This window comes from Ostrinia nubilalis, chromosome 8 (genome assembly GCF_963855985.1).
Source record: "Ostrinia nubilalis chromosome 8, ilOstNubi1.1, whole genome shotgun sequence".
NCBI classification, from domain to species: Eukaryota; Metazoa; Arthropoda; class Insecta; order Lepidoptera; family Crambidae; genus Ostrinia; species Ostrinia nubilalis.
Window position 1 is genome coordinate 17,756,319 of NC_087095.1, and position 18,682 is coordinate 17,775,000.

The following is an 18,682-nucleotide window of genomic DNA, read 5'->3' on the forward strand; positions in this document are numbered from 1 at the left end:
AACCGCTTAAGTTAGACGCTTGAAATTTGGCATGCAGGTACCTTACTAAACTTAAAGCTTAGTTACAACAGGATATTGCAAAATTCCCACGGGAACGGGAGTTAGCGGGAAAAAACATTTGTATGAAAAAATCTGAACCGCGTAAGATAGATGAAGGGGGTAAAACGGGATCCACGCGTACAAGGTCGCGGGCGGCCGCTAGTAATAATAATAAAAGTTTTTTTTACATTATATTAGGTTGTACTTACATTTATTTACATCATTATCAACTTTAGTAAACAGTTATTTTATGTAATTTTGTATTAATTGAGTAATATTGGTGTAACTGTTGACTCACCCAAGATGATAGTAGACATTCCAGTTAAGTTTGATCATTAGTTTAGAGTAATTTTCTCGTTAACCATAGTTAGTTAGTCTAGTATCAGTTCTACTTACAGTCTCATAGATACACTCACAACTTTCCACCCCCTTGTATTGCGCTATCATTGCCGTATACTAATCTCCACTGCAACATGTTTCGTCGTCGTCGGCTCATGAGACGTGAGCTCGCCGCGCCGCCGCAAGCACCGGGCTGAGTCGACCTACGCGAGAGCTGTGAGCTCCGAGCCTGAGCTATGAGCTGCGTGCCTGAGCTGCGAGCTTCATGACTGAGCTACGAGCTCCGAGCCTGAGCGTCCACCCGCTCAAGCTTCAGACGACTACACAAGGCAAGTTTATCCTATTTCCTAACCTATTCTTCTACTAATATTATAACTGCAAAATTTTCAAATTCAAATTCTTTATTGCTCCAATTTTGTGAGGATTGATGGATGATTGTTACTCACACACAAAAACTAGTGATTGCTTGTTACTTTATTCCTTTGTCAGGCTCATTTCAGACAAAATTAGATTATTATTCGTCGGTCTTTATTAGTTCATTTCAAATAATAAATTCTCTTTTAAATTTGATCATAAACCTCTTGCACTTTTCAAATTTCTAGTGAAACTATTGTCCTTACCGATCAATTAGTTTCCCCTACTTTGTCCCAGTCATTTAGTTCATTCGTAGGTATCATTTCCGTATACTAATCCCCACTGCTGCATGTTTCGTCGTCGTGGGCTGGGCGCGGGAGCCGGGCGTGGAAGCGATGCGGCGACGATGGCATCTGCGTCGAAAGATAACGAGGTTAGTATCATTTATTTTGCTTTCATCTAAAGTTCTGTGGATTTGCTGACACAAACTTCAATTTGTAAGCCCCTAATGTGTTTAGAAAAAATATTTATCTTCATCTCAGCAACAGGACGTCCACCGCTGAACATAGGCCTCCCCCAATGCTTTCCATGTTGCCCGGTTAGTAGCGGCCTGCGTCCAGCGCCTTCCTGCTACCTTTACGTATCGGTCCACCTTGTGGGTGGACGTCCCACGCTGCGTTTTCCGGTACGCGGCCTCCACTCATGACTTAAAGCTGCCCCATAAAGGACCAGAAAGGATCTTTTCATTTAAATACTTGCACTTTAGTAATGATTAAATTGAGGAAGGAATTCAGCTTCAACTTTCAATGCAAGTTAGAGTCCCATAATTATGTAGGCTTTTATTTTAGTATGTCGTTTAGTGGAATAGTAACTATCCCTGTATGAATCCTCAATAAATAAATACCCGTGTGTTTTGTTTGCAGTCAGCCTTCAAGTCGGCGCCGCGTCGCGGTGTCTCCTGCCTGCACTAGCCATTGATTTGGTAAGTGGCATTTATACATATACTTACTTTACTTAGTGCTCATTATTATGCAACCAATATCAACTGAATAAGCAAAATTACATATATTACTCACTAGCGGCCGCCCGCGACTTCGTACGCGTGGATCCCGTTTTACCCCCTTCATCTATCTTACGCGGTTTATATTTTTTCATTCAAATGTCTTTTCCCGCTAACTCCCGTTCCCGTGGGAATTTTGCAATATCCTGTTGTAACTAAGCTTTAAGTTTACTAAGGTACCTGCATGCCAAATTTCAAGCGTCTAACTTAAGCGGTTTAGATTTTTCATACAAAATTATTTTCCCGCTGATTCCCGTTCCCGTGGGAATTCCTAAGTATACCATAACCTGCCCAGGAGTACGAAGAATAATTGTACCAAGTTTCGTTAAAATCCGTCGAGTAGTTTTTGTTTCTATAAGGAACATACAGACGGACAGACAGACAAAAATTTTACTGATTGCTTTTTTGGCATCAGTATCGATCACTAATCACCCCCCGATAGTTATTTTGAAAATATATTTCATGTACAGAATTGACCTCTCTACAGATTCATTATAAGTATAGAAAACGGTATTTATTTACAATAAACAGAATTATAAAATTTGTAGCCATTCATATTATCATTCCTTCCAACACTTGTCCTTTTAATCTTCCACAATTTCCTCACCTTATGTTGTTTATTAGTGTATCCCCAAATCCCTCTCCTATGAACATTCCCGCCTGTTATTCATATGTATTTATGAATATTGTGACTCAAATGTTGTTATTAATTTCAGGTATTATATTCAGGTCATGCCCCAGCTATATTCTTACATTTGATGCCAATGATTTTATTTATTTATCAATAAATATAACATTATACCTAATATAATTATAATAATTTATTAATGTGTATCTATTTATTATGACTTAACCCAAATGAGAAGCTTTTATGAATGCCAAATGTGATTTGCATTCGCGATAGTGTTTTCTGCCTGCACGACAAACATGCGTACATGGAACCACGTCTTTGGTGGAGTGAAAGGTTAGGTATAAAACTTAAATTAAGGTAAACCCTCTTATTAACTGGTATACTCTTTGAAATAAACTATACTCCTGGAAAAAGCGCATAGCAATGACGCTGCCAGTCTACATTTAATCTGATATACTTATCCAAAAGTTTAATCACAGTTATCTACTTTTCCTTAATAATATTTTATCCATTTGTATTCATTTAGAGATCTCACTGAAGCACTAACACTACAACTGTTTAGTTCTAGTTAGTATTTAGGTTAGTTATTATGTAGAAGTGTACATGACAACAACTCTACTAGAAAGTAATGCACATGGATGTTAAACTCATCCTATGAAGTTTAGTTTAGATATATTTTTATTACCCTTTATTATATTGCTAAATATTCACTGAACTCATGTATGATTCAGAATTTACTTAAGTTCAATCATCCTTTATTTATTTTCCTTTCTTATTAGTAAGATTAAGCAATATGTAGAACCTACACAATATGTTCTCTACTTTTCAAAGTGCAGCTGTCTTCATTACTCTACCTACATATGCTTTTAAACCCAATATTTTATCGTCATCACTCCACTGAAATCGGTATACTTTCCCCAATCAACTGCCTGCCAGCTTGCATACCAATGTCGTCGCAGCATACCCCAAAGCCATCAATTCCTCGGCAGATTTGACCAGCCCAGTGATCATAAGTATGGTAGGTACAATTTACTTTCTAATTTGTGAACATATTATTCTGATAGCTGAAGCTTTTAACTAGCTCTTGATCAACCATCTCGCAAACAAAAATGATGCAGATGCGATCACGTCACCTCTGTTCCTTTTAGAAAAGTTATTTAGACTTATAGTATGCTTCCCTCTTGCCTTCAGGCTGCTAGATATTATAACATTTCATGAATTACAAAATAAATACTTAGTAAATAGGGTTTCAACGCCTGAAGGAACGATTACAAATGATTTTACTTCAAATGCATACGGGTTATGCATAATCTGCACAGGCGTTAGTCTCGCTTGAAGCACACTGTAAAAACCGTATTTTTCGTCATCAGACTACACTTGTAGGTGATATTCTATGTACGATAGTCATAGTGGTATATTACAGCAAATTCCAATACATTACATCATTCACGTGGAGTTAGAAAAGGTTGAAGTCATTATTCTGTAGCTTATATTCAGAAGCTCATTGTCCTTTGTCCCACCCACATTCCTCCTATGATCTACTCTCTACAGAAGAAACAGTACACTCCTCACATTCTTACACACACATTCACACTCAGTAACACTGCACGGTCTACCCACCGGCGGACTACATGTGGCCGCGGCGCCGCGCGGAGTGGAAAGCTCTCGAGCCTCCTGCGTGCGGCCGGCCATGACTCATGCGGCGCGGGAGCACTGCCCCGCCGCGCCTCGAGCAGGCGCTCTGGTCCACGTGGAGCCCTACGGCCCTAGCGGCCGCAGTCCTAAGGCTGTGGTCTCAAAGGCCAGTCCGGGCTCCAGTAGTCTGGACTGTGGGGCTCCCGCCTTAGTGGATCGGGCGCTGTAGACTACACACGAACTCAATACGATCGGCATACATGCACGTCTTTCTTTTCCCCGTTTATTAGGACCACCCCTCCTATGATCCCTCTTGCGAAGACCGCCCTCTGTTGAGTGTTTTTGTGATTGATCTCTCAGTTGTTTCCCCTCCTCTCCCCCTCTGATACTGATAGAGCTACATTCGTGATAGATAAATACTAGTAAATACAGTCTCAATATTGTAATTTGCTTTAATACAAAGTTTCTTGTACTTAGGATAGGCATAGTAGCTCCATGCTAGTTAACAGTCGCACTAAATTATCCGGTGCTTGCCTTCCTTACTGTGGTCTATAAATTTTATTTTATAAAACACATGACAAATTACAATTTTCAAAAATATTTAAAATGAAAGGTTTTAGCTTATCCGTTTAATAGAGATACAGTATTTCTTGTCTAGATAATGCTCAGAATCGTATTTACTTTCTGCTTTATAAATTTCAAGTAATAAATAAAGGCTAGAACATAGTGTCCTGTCCTTTGGCTCTTTAGACTCTGCTATAATATCTACATTATGGCTGGGTTGCACCATCTTATTTCAACTTTCACAAACATGAAAAAACTTACTAGAACCTTTTCTTCGCCAAATCAGACAAAAGATTGAAAATCAAACTAATAGATTTTATTATTTTGTGGGCCGTTTGGTGTAGTGGTTCGGAACGGACTACTATGCCGAGAGGTCTCGGGTTCGATTCCCGGCCGGGCAGAGATTGAAATGATGAATTTTAATTTCTGTGATAGGTCTGGGTGTTACTATGTAGGTATGTATTTACAAAAAAAAGTAAGTATGTGTATATCCGTAGGCTAGTACCCATAGTACAAGCTTTGAGACTAGAAGCGTAGTGTAAAATGGCCAAAGATAATAATATTATATATTATTAGGAAGCCCTTTTTATATTGCACCAAAAACCTAATAAATACGACACCATAGCGAGCAAGATTTGACTTTCATAAAAGCTTTTTGTAGGTTATGTTATGAGGCTATAATTTTCTGATAATAAAAGTAACTTCAACTATTTATAACATGGGATTTCTTGTTTGAATTATTGGTTAGTTTTATTTTGTTATTTTTTTCCTTACCAATGGCTAGATCAACTCTGATATTTGACTAGTTGTTTGTTTAGCGTTATTTCGAGACGAGCAGTACGACGAGAGAAAAGGATTGCACTCAACAATGAAGACATTTGCCGTCTTACTGTACGACATCTCAACAAATATCATATGGATGGATAAAAAACTAGATTACAGTCCATATTGTCAGAAAACGTGATATCTGTAAGGAAACGACATGATTATTACATAAATCAAGGCAAAAACAAGAAATGGCTTAGCCGCTGGATCATTGTAGAGAATCACAGCCATAAAAAATATCACATTCAATTCTGGAATTTGGAAATGTTCATGGTATTTTTATCAACAAACTCTTGGCAGCACATTAGCAGCGTGGTATCCAGTTAGCAGAACAGCTGCATAGCATCACTCACAGTCAACATACTGAGCAATGTGGCATCACAGCTTTCAGACTGGCAACGTGGCATCACAGCCTTCATACTAGCAAGGTGGTATCACATTCAGCAGAGCAAAGGGACCAAGGGCGTGGAATAAAATTTAATGGAGACGCCGTGAAATGACATACAACCACTTGAAGTATGGAAAAAACTAGGAATAAAACCCGTGATACTACAGCTTTGGCGGATTATCATTCAACGATTACAGGATCAGAGAAACATTTGACGACGCAGCTCACATGAAACGAATACATCGTAAAATGACGGACAACGAGCACCATGGAATTACTACAGATAAGCAGTCAATTGAATCCGTGCAATGACATAGCCAACCAACAGCATTCGTTAAGCTTCGCGTCGGTTGATACAACTAGCGTATGAGTCAACCGACGCAAAAAACCAAGACAAGACACTTGCAGCAAAAAACTAAGATTAGCAATTTGATTCCTTCACATCCCCTTTGCGAATATTTAGGTTACTGTTACAAGTATATAACAGTGTTCATCCCTGCCCATAAACTTTTTTTGGTGCTGTAGGGACTAGTGCGAGCTCTGCGTGCCATTATGTAGCGCGACGGCGCCATATTAGGGGCGTGGCCGTAAGCCACACCCACTATTATAATAAAGTCTACTGAGACCGTTGTATTTTTTTAACCCGACTGCACCAGAAGGAGGGTTATGCTCTTTTTCCCTTTAGGTCATAATGTAAGAAATATTATTGTTAGAGTATATTCCGTCTGTCCCACCGAGTCCTTTGTTCGTGCCTGTAAAAGAGACCTCGAACATCGAACGGCATTCTATTATGTATATTACAATGCATTTTATTCATTCAAACCGCTTATAAGTATGTATTTTATAATCATTGGCATCTATGCACACATAGCTGTGGGCTCGGCGTGCGTGGCGTGGCGTGTGATGCGTAAGTTGAAAACATTTTTTGTTTACATACATAGTTTAGTTTTTATTTACGTATCATACTTTTTGAAAACTGTTTTCAAAGTGGCTGCAGCATACTATTTATTATACAAGTATGTAAGTACTCTTTTTAGTTAGCCTCGCATTCTTGAAGAATAAGAATAAGAAATTTATTTGAGTAATGTTTTAAAGTTTTTTTTACTAATCTTTAGTGATGGGCCGACTATGGTCTTTGCCGACTAACCGACTAGCCGACTAATCGTTTTTCAAATTGCCGATTAGTCGGCCGACTAATCGGCAATGCCGATCATTCTAATACCTACTTGTCCGAATAATAATATCTAGATTTCTCAAAGAAATATAAATATCTAGATTTCTAAAGAGATAAATATAATTTCTTGAGAAATGAGATTTCTTTAATATGAGAAAAATTAAAAAGCAACATTACAATCACCTAACAGTACCTACCTAAGGTAGATGTCATATTTTTCGACGGCGGAGGGGTCAGAGGAGATAACAATACAAATCGCCTCCTGCTGGGCTAGGATGCGCGCCGTGATATTATTCTTACTTATCGACGTCAAAATGCATGGGCAAAATTGCGCTTATCGCGGCACTCATCCTAGGCCCACTGAGTCCTCTCCACCCTCCACGGTGATGGTCAGCGAGCTGAGGGCGTCCGCCTGTATAGCACGGACTACCACCACCGTCGGATAGGCAGGGCTAGCCATACAGGTGGACAATTGCCGGGACGGACTGTGATAGTTGATGGCGTTGCCATAGTTCTTGACACTAAGGCGATCTCAGGGGTTATTTATGTGGGTATTCCTCATCCTTCCGATAAGAGGAGCCCCATATAATCTATCATTATTGCCGATTATAATCGGCATATTTTGCCGAATAGTCGTCACTAGTCGGCCCATCTCTACTAATCTTGTATTTTATGTTGTTAGCTAGCTAGAGTAAACTTGACTGTCCTTTAAAATAGTATAGTAAAAAGCTAAATGGTCGGAGCAGGTAGATTTTATGACTTTGAATAGAAACCGTTCATAATGATAAATTCACTCATTTTACTGACCCTAGACAATTTATTTGACATCAAATCCGTTGTTTTCATATGGCTATTTTTCTCGTGTTATGGATTTTAATAGAATTTTAACTGCTTGTTGTAATAACACTTCAGCTGGCTCCGGCTCGCGTGGCCGTGGAGCTGACGGCGGAGCAGAGCGTCGTTGGCGTGGCGTGGCAGAGCATCGTGGGCGTGGCGTGGCAGAGCTTCGTAGGCGTGGCGTGGCAGAGCATCGTTGGCGTGGCGTGGCAGAGCTTCGTCGGCGTGGCAGTGCATCGTAGGCGTGGCGTGACAGCGTACTAGCATTTGGCATAAGGATAACACTAACAAGGTATTTATAGCCTGCGTTTAGCTTGGCAGGGTATCTGGTCAGCTCCGCTAGCATGTTACATGCAATACGTTAACATGTTAGTGGGTTTTTAACAATTTATCGCTGTCAGTAATTTCATTCGCGTGTGGTCAAAAACTTAAGTCCGTCCTATAACCCACCCGCATTCCTCCTATTGACTACTCTCTACAGAAGCAACAGTACACTCCTCATATTCTTAGTACATTGCACATACACTCAGTAACACTGCACGGTCGCCTCCTGCGTGCGGCTGCCATGACTCATGCAACGCGGGAGCACTGCCCCGCCGCGCCTCGAGCAGGCGCTCTGGTCCACGTGGAGCCCTACGGCCCTAGCGGCCGCAGTCCTAAGGCTGTGGTCTCAAAGGCCAGTCCGGGCTCCAGTAGTCTGGACTGTGGGGCTCCCGCCTTAGTGGATCGGGCGCTGTAGACTACACACGAACTCAATACGATCGACATACATGCATACCTTCTACCTATTGATTTATTTTACCCCACCTAGCATCCATCCCTCATTGCAAGACCGCCCTCTGTTGGGTGTTTTTGTGATTACGCTCAAAGAGGACAAGCGTCTTCTTTTTTTGTTCCTTTCCATTCCCTCTAATACTATTTTAGTCAACTTGTAATTTGACTTGCGTCTTCCGTGCTAGATATTTTTCTTTTGAACTGAAGAAATACAAAACTGTTTTTTATAAACCAAGACAAAGTACATTACATATTGTACTATGTCTTGGACTATAAACTGGAGTTTTCTTACGTATGAGTTAGTCAAAATATATTTTTTTAAAGTAATATGTGACTACATAAATGAGATAGTTTTAGGTTTACGTTATAAAAAAGTCGTTTGCAAAAACAAGTGTCATTTTTACTTTTGAAACTGAATCATTGTGAACATTATTGATACCATGATACCTCGTCAGCTAGACGTTTCTTTTATTTATTATTTTTCTTAATCTCAAATCACCTAACCTGAGTTACATTTGTGACTCCCCCAACCATATTAACTACTATGTCCTTTAACCACTATATCGGGTCATCACGGACATTATTTGTGGTAACAAGATTTGTCGTGATTTCCAATTACTTATTTCGTTTCAAGACAGTCTCAGTTTAGAGACAAATTATCAAAATTTAAGGCGTCATGGTAACTGACCAAAAGATCCTTTGAATAATATCAAGGTCTAATGATGCGTTACTAAAAGACCAAAGACTGCAAGGCCTCATGCCGTAGTCTTTCTCATTGATCGCATGCATGTCGCTAACTACTCCTTGCCACTACCCACCAAAGGCCTGGTTGTCTTTTCCGCGAAGGAAATGCGTCAGTCAAGCAATCTTCCTGCTTGGGCACTGCCGTAGGCTGTGGGAGGGACTCCTTGGCTGTGGCGCTGAGATCTACTAAGATCGCGTAGACAATCAAGCTGTGGTGGGACAACCGAGGATCCCCACGCACGATCTCCGTCGCAGTGGATACCGTGGATTTTACATAATCCATAGTTTATCAGAGCTATCAAAACCCCACTTATGCCTGTATTCACAAACTTTACTACGAGGTCTCACAGTGCGCGTGGACGCACAGGTTGATATGAACCAATCGCAGAGCTCTATTCAAAGCTGCGCGTTCGATTTGCTGCTTCACGCTACCGTCGTTTGTGAATACGAGAGCTTAGCCTCTCGATTGGCCCACTTCACGTGTGTGTAGTCCATAACCACTGCACAGAATATACAGATGCAGTACGGCATCACAGGATACATTTTTGAAGAACAAAGCTAACTCGCACTGAGTGCACATTGCCGCGGGGCCTCCCGGCTGCTGGCAAAGCCTGCATTCATTTCCGTAGGTGGAGACAAACGTCCTACCTCCACGTCTAGAGGATAACACAGGTATGGCGCATAACCAGTAGGGTGTCCCTTATATGGCCGAAAAAAAATTTTTTTTAAATATTGAAATGCATACCCCCTATTTCTTTTAGTACTACTCAGACATACTTAAATACAAAATTTCATCTTCATACGTCAACATTAACCCGTGCCGACCGAGCTCTGAAGTTTTTGAAAAATGCTGGTTTTACCCCTTTTATTAAGTAGCTAAATCAATTAAAATATTTAATTTTTATAAAATATTTATAAAAAGAAGATAACATTACAGATCAGACAATATATTTTACTTTTGAGGGACCCTTTTTTACATTCTGAATACAGATTTCCATGCTCCTGAATATTGGCCTGATTTTTGCTACACTGTGCGTAACAAAAAAAGCTTTTCCTCTTCCTTTGCAGTGATTAAACCATGAAAATCTTGCATAAGCTTTATAGCTCTTTCAGCTGTATCATTAACTACCCTAAAGAAAGCACTTTTTTGCCTTTAAATAGGCAACATCTTTATCTCATCTAGAAATGTGTCTCAGGGGGAAATTATTATCAATTTTCAATCGAGAAAATAAATTTATACTCTTGACAGACACAAAACCACTCAATGGTTTTCCAGCAACAATAAATAAGGTAGTATTATTATTAATTCATTAAAAACAGGATAAAAAATTAGTACAAAGTCCTATTTACCATAGAAATAATCATACCTTCTTCAGATGGAATGTATCTCTTCCCAGAATCATACATACTCTCTCTTTGTACTTTTACTACAATATTGACGGTGTTTGTTCATTACCTTCATCATCAAAGAGTGATAAAACGGCAATTTCTTCTGATACGAAGTACCAAAGATGTTGACCAAACTTGCTCAGAGCTGCTCATATACCTCTTGGAAAGTGGATGTCAAGAGTTCCTTAAGGCTTTCCTCAGAGCTGGTAAGCTGGTCGTGATGTCCTTGCGTTTGTATAGAATCTTGCGTAGTGAGAGATGACGATAAACCTCCGAAACATATTTGCTCTATTTTTTATTTATTAAATTTTCTTTGTCTTGCACTTTCTACTTTCTTAATTAACTTTTTGTCTACACCTTAATACTCTGGACGCCTTGGTTTTATTTGTTTTTGTTAAAATATTTTATTTGTTTTTAAATCCTCCTCACCGCGGCGCTTATAAATCTTGAATTTTTTAAATAATTTTTCTTGCAACTCCCTCCAAGCATGGTAAAGATAGACAAGTTTTTTTACTCAGTTAGGCTCTGGTTGGATTTATAGCTTTTCCCAAAATATAATACACTCCCGAATGATGAGATTAGAGCTTTCAATAACATTTTAATTAACTTCGCAAAATATGTTAAAAAATACTGCAAAAACTTGACGATTAACGGTAACTTTGTGTTTATTATTTGATAAATTTACGTCCCCGACTAAGAAAATACTTTTTTTATTGCTTCTTAATTTCACAGCCATCTTCTAAATGTCAAACAATAGGTGTTAATCACGAGATTAATTGAGAACAAATGACAAATACCGCGAATACGCACCGCTACTGCCGCGCAACATGTTCCGATGCAAGTCGGCACGGGTTATCGTACTCCAAATAAAGTAAAAATTTATTTCCGAGTGTTTTAGAGGCAAACAAACAAAACTAAGACCTATGCGTTACAAATTTAAAACTTTGAAAAATAAGGGACACCCTAATAACCAGCCATGACGCTCATAAATACTATGACATGCGTAGTGCATGTTATGAGTGACGGTACACATCACAAATGATGCTACATATTTATTTTGGAATCTACTTTTTGGGCCATTCGCGGCATCATAAGTAAACCTTATAAGTACACCAATAATTGACTGTAATTATTGTATATTTTTTTCGTTTGTCTGTATGTATATTGTCTAAACTAGTTGCGCACGCGTCTTGCAGTTGCTTTGCAAAATCCTCTATTGCAACTTAAATTTTAGTTCCTCTGGATTCCAAAACTGGAATAGATGGCGCCACACAGCACTTATCGCTTGATTTTTTCTCGAACCCGTCTTTTTAATTTATTTTTGAGGGTAGTTCCAACTTGTGCCGATAGATGGCGCTGATGGCACCTTAGTCCGCGATTCGATTTGAATTTTTCCAATCCTTCTTCTTATCCATTCACAAAAAATGGGTGGGGGGGAGGGTTTAGCAGGTCAGCGGAGTTGTAAATAAATTAGGCTTCGCGCGCAAACGGAGGTCGCTGGTTGGTCGCGTCGCGATTGTCGTTTCATAATGAATGATGACGATGTTTTTTTGTGCAGCTACTTTATTTAAAAATGAATAATGATTATAATGTTTTTTTTTTTATGACATAAATTAAAATTAAAAAAAATGTAAAAATTGAAAATAGATGACATTGAATACAATATTTTTCTTTTTTATATTACATTTAATAAATAATTAAAATAATGAACGATAATTTAAAAGTAAAATATTTATTTATGCATTTATTTCACTACTCAAATTCGTAGTATATGTTAATGTGATAAATTGAAAATTATGAATAATCGCCGGTTGTTATGAATAATTACCGACAGGCTTGGTAAAAGTGATAAATTAATCACATTTATCAGTGATTATTACATAATGTAACCTTAATACTAACAAATACCATAAAAGAGAGAACACCGGCTCGTGTACAGCCTCACATTTAAATATAATTTGGCAAAATGAGTTTGGAATGTTTTTTTGCATAACATTACTTTGCCATATTTAGTTTATACACACATAAATGATCTCATATTAATCACATTTACCAAATCATGAGGTAATTATTCATAATAACCGGCGATTATTCATAATTTTCACATTTATCACATTTACCGTAACATATAAATTATTACTAATTTTTATAAAATTTCGTTGTGTAGAAAATAAATATAATATTTTTCGTACTCGAGCGACACCTATCGAACCGCTGGCGTGTGTGAAGAAATTACGTGGGTGCCTGCCACTAGCGAGAGGTGCGCAATTGTTTCAATAGATGGCGCTTTAGCAGTATTTCTTGGGTAGTGATGTAGCATAACATTCTGTAGATTCGAGTATCGATATTATTTTATTTGTATTATTATGAATATCAAAAAATAATAATATTATTATTATTATCATCAAATTAATAAATATTTTTAAAATGTAAAAAATGTCGATGTCTATAATTAGTTGATAAATTAACGATAAAATTAAATAATGTTACTGTATGTAAATAAGCAATATATTATACTGTTGTTGGTATTTATTTTCACTACATACGTATACTTGCATAATAATGAATGATTCTGTGTGTTGTGTTATTATTAAATTTATACATAATTTAACTCTTTATTCACTATCGACTGTTACACGTCACTACCCGAGAAATGTTGCTAAAGCGCCATCTATTGGGATAATAGCGCACCTCGCGCTAATGGCACCCACTTCAGCGGACAGTGAAGTTCGGTCGGTTCCCGACAGGTGTCGCCCGGGCGCGGAAATATTATGTCCTTGTCTCAATCTTCACACAAAATTGAATTTAAATCATACCACCTAATAGTAATAATAATATAATTTACTGTGCAATAATTTGGGTACTTACATAACACACTTTTCAGTAATAATTGCAATAATAAAATTATATTATCACCACTACAGTTTTGATTTTTAATTCGACGAATTGTGTGTGAAAAAATGTAATTTTTTGACAATTCAGATGTATTAAACCTCTTTTTGCTTTGAATTGTTGGAATAAAGGTAATAAAAATATGAAACTGAATTACATCAAGTACAACTAACAAGTATGATTGTTATTGTTTGTTTTGTGAATTCAATGTACACTAATTATTATGTACATTTTAGAGATTGAATAGAAAAAAAAACGCGTTTTTAACACAGTAAAACAACATAATAATAATTATTAGTTTAAAAAAAATATATTAATATCATAAACGAAAATATATATTGATGATCATCAATCATCATTGTCGTCATCATAATCAACTTGGATTATAAAATTGGCATTTTGTTAAATTAGCTATTTTATGAAACGAAGATTTTACTAACAAAGATTTACATAAAAAAAGGTTTGTAATCTATGGATATTGGCCAGCGAGTCCAGTAATAGAAAAATAATGTCCTTAATTTTATTGTAACTTCAAAAATATGATAATAAAAACTCAAAATTAAATAAGCATTTTAAAAGGATCAGTACATTTTTAAATTGAAACCTTAAATTCTTTGAAGGTTTATTTTTTAATTTGTGGAAATGCTCTCCATTTTTTATTAGTGGAAATGTTTTAATATTGGCAACACTTCTAAAATGTCAAAATTCCGTGTAATTAAAAATCTAATCAGACTTCAGGTACCGATAGTGTTGTACATTTTGTCTATTCTAGACAAATGTCTTAAAAACTTGGTGCAAAACGACGTTATTAATTATAATTTTAGGTCTTCAAAAGTTTTAAGTAATTTCAGGGATTACAAATTAGTTTGATTTATACTATAATTGGGTATTTATAATTGGGTATTTAACAAAATTTAATTATGTACTTAACTTTTTAAAAGGCCTAATTTTATACACCTACTATGGTATATATTTATTATTAGTTAAAGTTTTGAATATTAATCATATACATACCACAGTCAACTCAATTAGTTTTTTTGTTTGTTTTTCCAACAAATCACGAAATAGGAAAAAATGTATCAAATACAACTAAAAATCTTAATTTCTTTATTAAAAAAGTCGTGATTTCGAATTGTTATAATAATGATTTCGAATTAACAAAAATAATTTAATATTTTTTGTTCTTAATACGAAAGTTTTTTTTTTAATTAATTATTTTATTGTATTTATGTGTTATAAATATTTGTAATTTTCCTATTTCGTGATTTATGGGGTGTCGCTTTTAACACTTTAATCGCAATCAATTATTTTTTTTCTGTATCATCTTTTTAATTAAAAAAAAAAAAAAAAGAGGATCATCTAATCTAACCTAACCTAACCTAACCTAACCTAATCTAACCTAACTTTTTATAGTTTATTTTTTTTTTTAATTATTAATTATCTGGTTATACATATAGGGGGTGTGTCACTTTGAATTTTTTTTTTAATTATTAATTATCTGGTTATACATATAGGGGGTGTGTCACTTTGAATTTTTTTTTTTTTTTTTTTTTTTTTTTTTTTTTTTTTTTTTTTTTACACTTAGCGTTTAAAGCTGCGCGTGCGCAGCAGCGTACGAGCATAGCGTTAAAAATGTTTCTTTTCCATTCGCGGCTTCCACTCGAGAACCGAGAGAGTGTACAGACAAACGCAACGTCGGCGGCGACCGGCCGAGCGAGATCAGTAACACAGCGACCGCCGTGCGCAGAGCGCGCGCGCACGCTCAAATGTATTATAAACATGATGCGCGCGCGCACACTCTGCGTACGACGGATCGGTGCGTTTACAAGTTGTGTTTTAAAGCAAAGTGGTGAAAGAGTTGATGAAACTTTAACTTTTTCACTCTGTATGTACACTCTGTTGGCGTCTGAGGTTTCGGATGTTCAATGAGATTGACGGGACTTAGTGTGGCTCATTGGACGCTTGTTAAACTTTGTAGATCTACGGATGGGTTGTATGATCGAATTCGTAATAAAGATCTGTCTCACTCGGGCAATGTGTCCGCGCTATGTGCAGTCATCTGTGCTTGCATACGCGCTTCGACTGGCCACTTTTTAATACGCTTCGTTGTAACGCTTCCCGCCACATTAACCTTACATAAGGGCGATGATGGCTTTTTAGCGTTTACATCAGCGTATCGAATATGTGTATATTTTTATGTATTCTATAGCACACACTCACAACACGCAAACATTTCAACGATGTATGTCTCTGTAGTGATGGTGTCGACAAATCGTGAGAGGTAGGGTGGTTTTTCCAACACCGGGCTGACATATCGTTCATGATACGAAATTTGTTAGATTTTATTATAAAATGTGATGAATGAATGTTATGTCTATGCGAACGTTCAGTGTGGGCGCCTCTGTGAGCGCTATGTGGGTGTGTTTTTTTAGCATTCTATATTAATTTATAGAGTGTTGCAAAGACTCGCCTCACGACACACGTTGTAACTGCGAACAGTGTACACACAGTAGTCAAGCCCAGTTCGGTCGGTCAAACGTCGAATTGGGCTATAGACACCAAACACACTCTTCGTTAATATTCTTTAACGAGAGCTATCATATTTATAATATGTGTAAGCTCCCTGGTTGATCCTGCCAGTAGTTATATGCTTGTCTCAAAGATTAAGCCATGCATGTCTCAGTGCAAGCCGTATTAGGGCGATACCGCGAATGGCTCAATATATCAGTTTTGGTTCCTTAGATCTTACTCAGTTACTTGGATAACTGTGGTAATTCTAGAGCTAATACATGCAATCAGAACTCTGACCAGTGATGGGACGAGTGCTTTTATTAGATCAAAACCAATCGACGGAGGGCCTCGCGTTCGAAGTCGTTAATTTTGATGAATCTGGATAACTTTTGCCGATCGCACGGTCCAGCACCGGCGACGCATCTTTCAAATGTCTGCCTTATCAACTTTCGATGGTAGTTTCTGCGACTACCATGGTTGTCACGGGTAACGGGGAATCAGGGTTCGATTCCGGAGAGGGAGCCTGAGAAACGGCTACCACATCCAAGGAAGGCAGCAGGCGCGCAAATTACCCACTCCCGGCACGGGGAGGTAGTGACGAAAAATAACGATACGGGACTCTTACGAGGCCTCGTAATCGGAATGAGTACACTTTAAATATTTTAACGAGGAACAATTGGAGGGCAAGTCTGGTGCCAGCAGCCGCGGTAATTCCAGCTCCAATAGCGTATACTAAAATTGTTGCGGTTAAAAAGCTCGTAGTTGCATTTGTGCGCCGCGCTGTCGGTGCACCGCATCCGCGGTGATACTGACACGTTTGCGGAGCATATCGTCGGTGAGCCGACGGTCAAACGTCGGTTCAATATCAAAATCCTATCGCGGTGCTCTTCAGTGAGTGTCGAGATGGGCCGACAATTTTACTTTGAACAAATTAGAGTGCTCAAAGCGGGCTCAAAATGCTGCTTGAATATTTCGTGCATGGAATAATAGAATATGATCTCGGTTCTATTTTGTTGGTTTTCAGAACTCCGAGGTAATGATTAATAGGGATAACTGGGGGCATTCGTATTGCGACGTTAGAGGTGAAATTCTTGGATCGTCGCAAGACGAACATCAGCGAAAGCATTTGCCAAAGGTGTTTTCATCAATCAAGAACGAAAGTTAGAGGTTCGAAGGCGATTAGATACCGCCCTAGTTCTAACCGTAAATATGTCATCTAGCGATCCGCCGACGTTACTACAATGGCTCGGCGGGCAGCTTTCGGGAAACCAAAGATTTTGGACTCCGGGGGGAGTATGGTTGCAAAGCTGAAACTTAAAGGAATTGACGGAAGGGCACCACCAGGAGTGGAGCCTGCGGCTTAATTTGACTCAACACGGGAAATCTCACCAGGCCCGGACACCGGAAGGATTGACAGATTAACAGCTCTTTCTTGATTCGGTGGGTGGTGGTGCATGGCCGTTCTTAGTTGGTGGAGCGATTTGTCTGGTTAATTCCGGTAACGAACGAGACTCTAGCCTGCTAAATAGGCGTCGTCATTTAGGTGTGCGTGGCTCACGTCACGCAACTCACTGGCGACGTATTAAAATTCTTCTTAGAGGGACCGGCGGCTTCGAGCCGCACGAGATTGAGCAATAACAGGTCTGTGATGCCCTTAGATGTCCTGGGCCGCACGCGCGCTACACTGAAGGAATCAGCATGTTCTCCCAGGCCTAGAGGCCCGGGCAACCCGTTGAAACTCCTTCGTGCTGGGGATTGGGGTTTGCAATTATCCCCCATAAACGAGGAATTCCTAGTAAGCGCGAGTCATAAGCTCGCGTTGATTACGTCCCTGCCCTTTGTACACACCGCCCGTCGCTACTACCGATTGAATGATTTAGTGAGGTCTTCGGACCGACACGCGGTGGCTTCACGGCCGTCGGCGTTGCTGGGAAGTTGACCAAACTTGATCATTTAGAGGAAGTAAAAGTCGTAACAAGGTTTCCGTAGGGGAACCTGCGGAAGGATCATTAACGTGTACGTTCACATGTGATACACAAGTGTCATGTGGGAATGATCATACAATAATCCAGACACAAAACAAAAGTTCTGATCGAAGGAAGGTCTCGTTTAATTATGAGATCGTTCGACGATTGGCGTCGTACGATATTCTACGTGTACAGATTGAAAATCCGCGATCTCAGTAGTTTTCGTACGTTCGTAAAATGACAAATTCATGCGGTTGAAAATTGTATATTTTTCAGACATTTATAAAATTATTATTATTGTTTATTTATAACCACTATAAACCATTACCCTGGACGGTGGATCACTTGGCTCGCGGGTCGATGAAGAACGCAGTTAACTGCGCGTCATAGTGTGAACTGCAGGACACATTTGAACATCGACATTTCGAACGCACATTGCGGTCCGTGGAGACACATCCAGGACCACTCCTGTCTGAGGGCCGGCTGCATAAAAACAATGACCACACTGCGCCGAACGATCATGTCTTTCGTGCGCAACTGACGGTTCTCGACTTGGTCG

At 38.6% G+C, this 18,682-nt stretch overlaps 1 long non-coding RNA gene and 2 other non-coding genes across 3 annotated transcripts; all 3 read left to right on the forward strand.

Annotated features, from left to right (window-relative positions):
- Window positions 1–802: 802 nt before the first annotated feature.
- Window positions 803–2,597, forward strand: LOC135074307 (uncharacterized). The gene is made up of 3 exons (XR_010257807.1): window positions 803–1,165; window positions 1,656–1,714; window positions 2,509–2,597. It is a non-coding gene; the product is annotated as an uncharacterized LOC135074307 (long non-coding RNA).
- A 13,668-nt stretch (window positions 2,598–16,265) lies between these two features.
- On the forward strand, window positions 16,266–18,168 carry LOC135074318 (small subunit ribosomal RNA). The gene has a single exon (XR_010257814.1). It is a non-coding gene; the product is annotated as a small subunit ribosomal RNA (ribosomal RNA).
- A 280-nt stretch (window positions 18,169–18,448) lies between these two features.
- On the forward strand, window positions 18,449–18,605 carry LOC135074313 (5.8S ribosomal RNA). Its single transcript, XR_010257809.1, has one exon. It is a non-coding gene; the product is annotated as a 5.8S ribosomal RNA (ribosomal RNA).
- The last annotated feature ends 77 nt before the right edge of the window (window positions 18,606–18,682 follow it).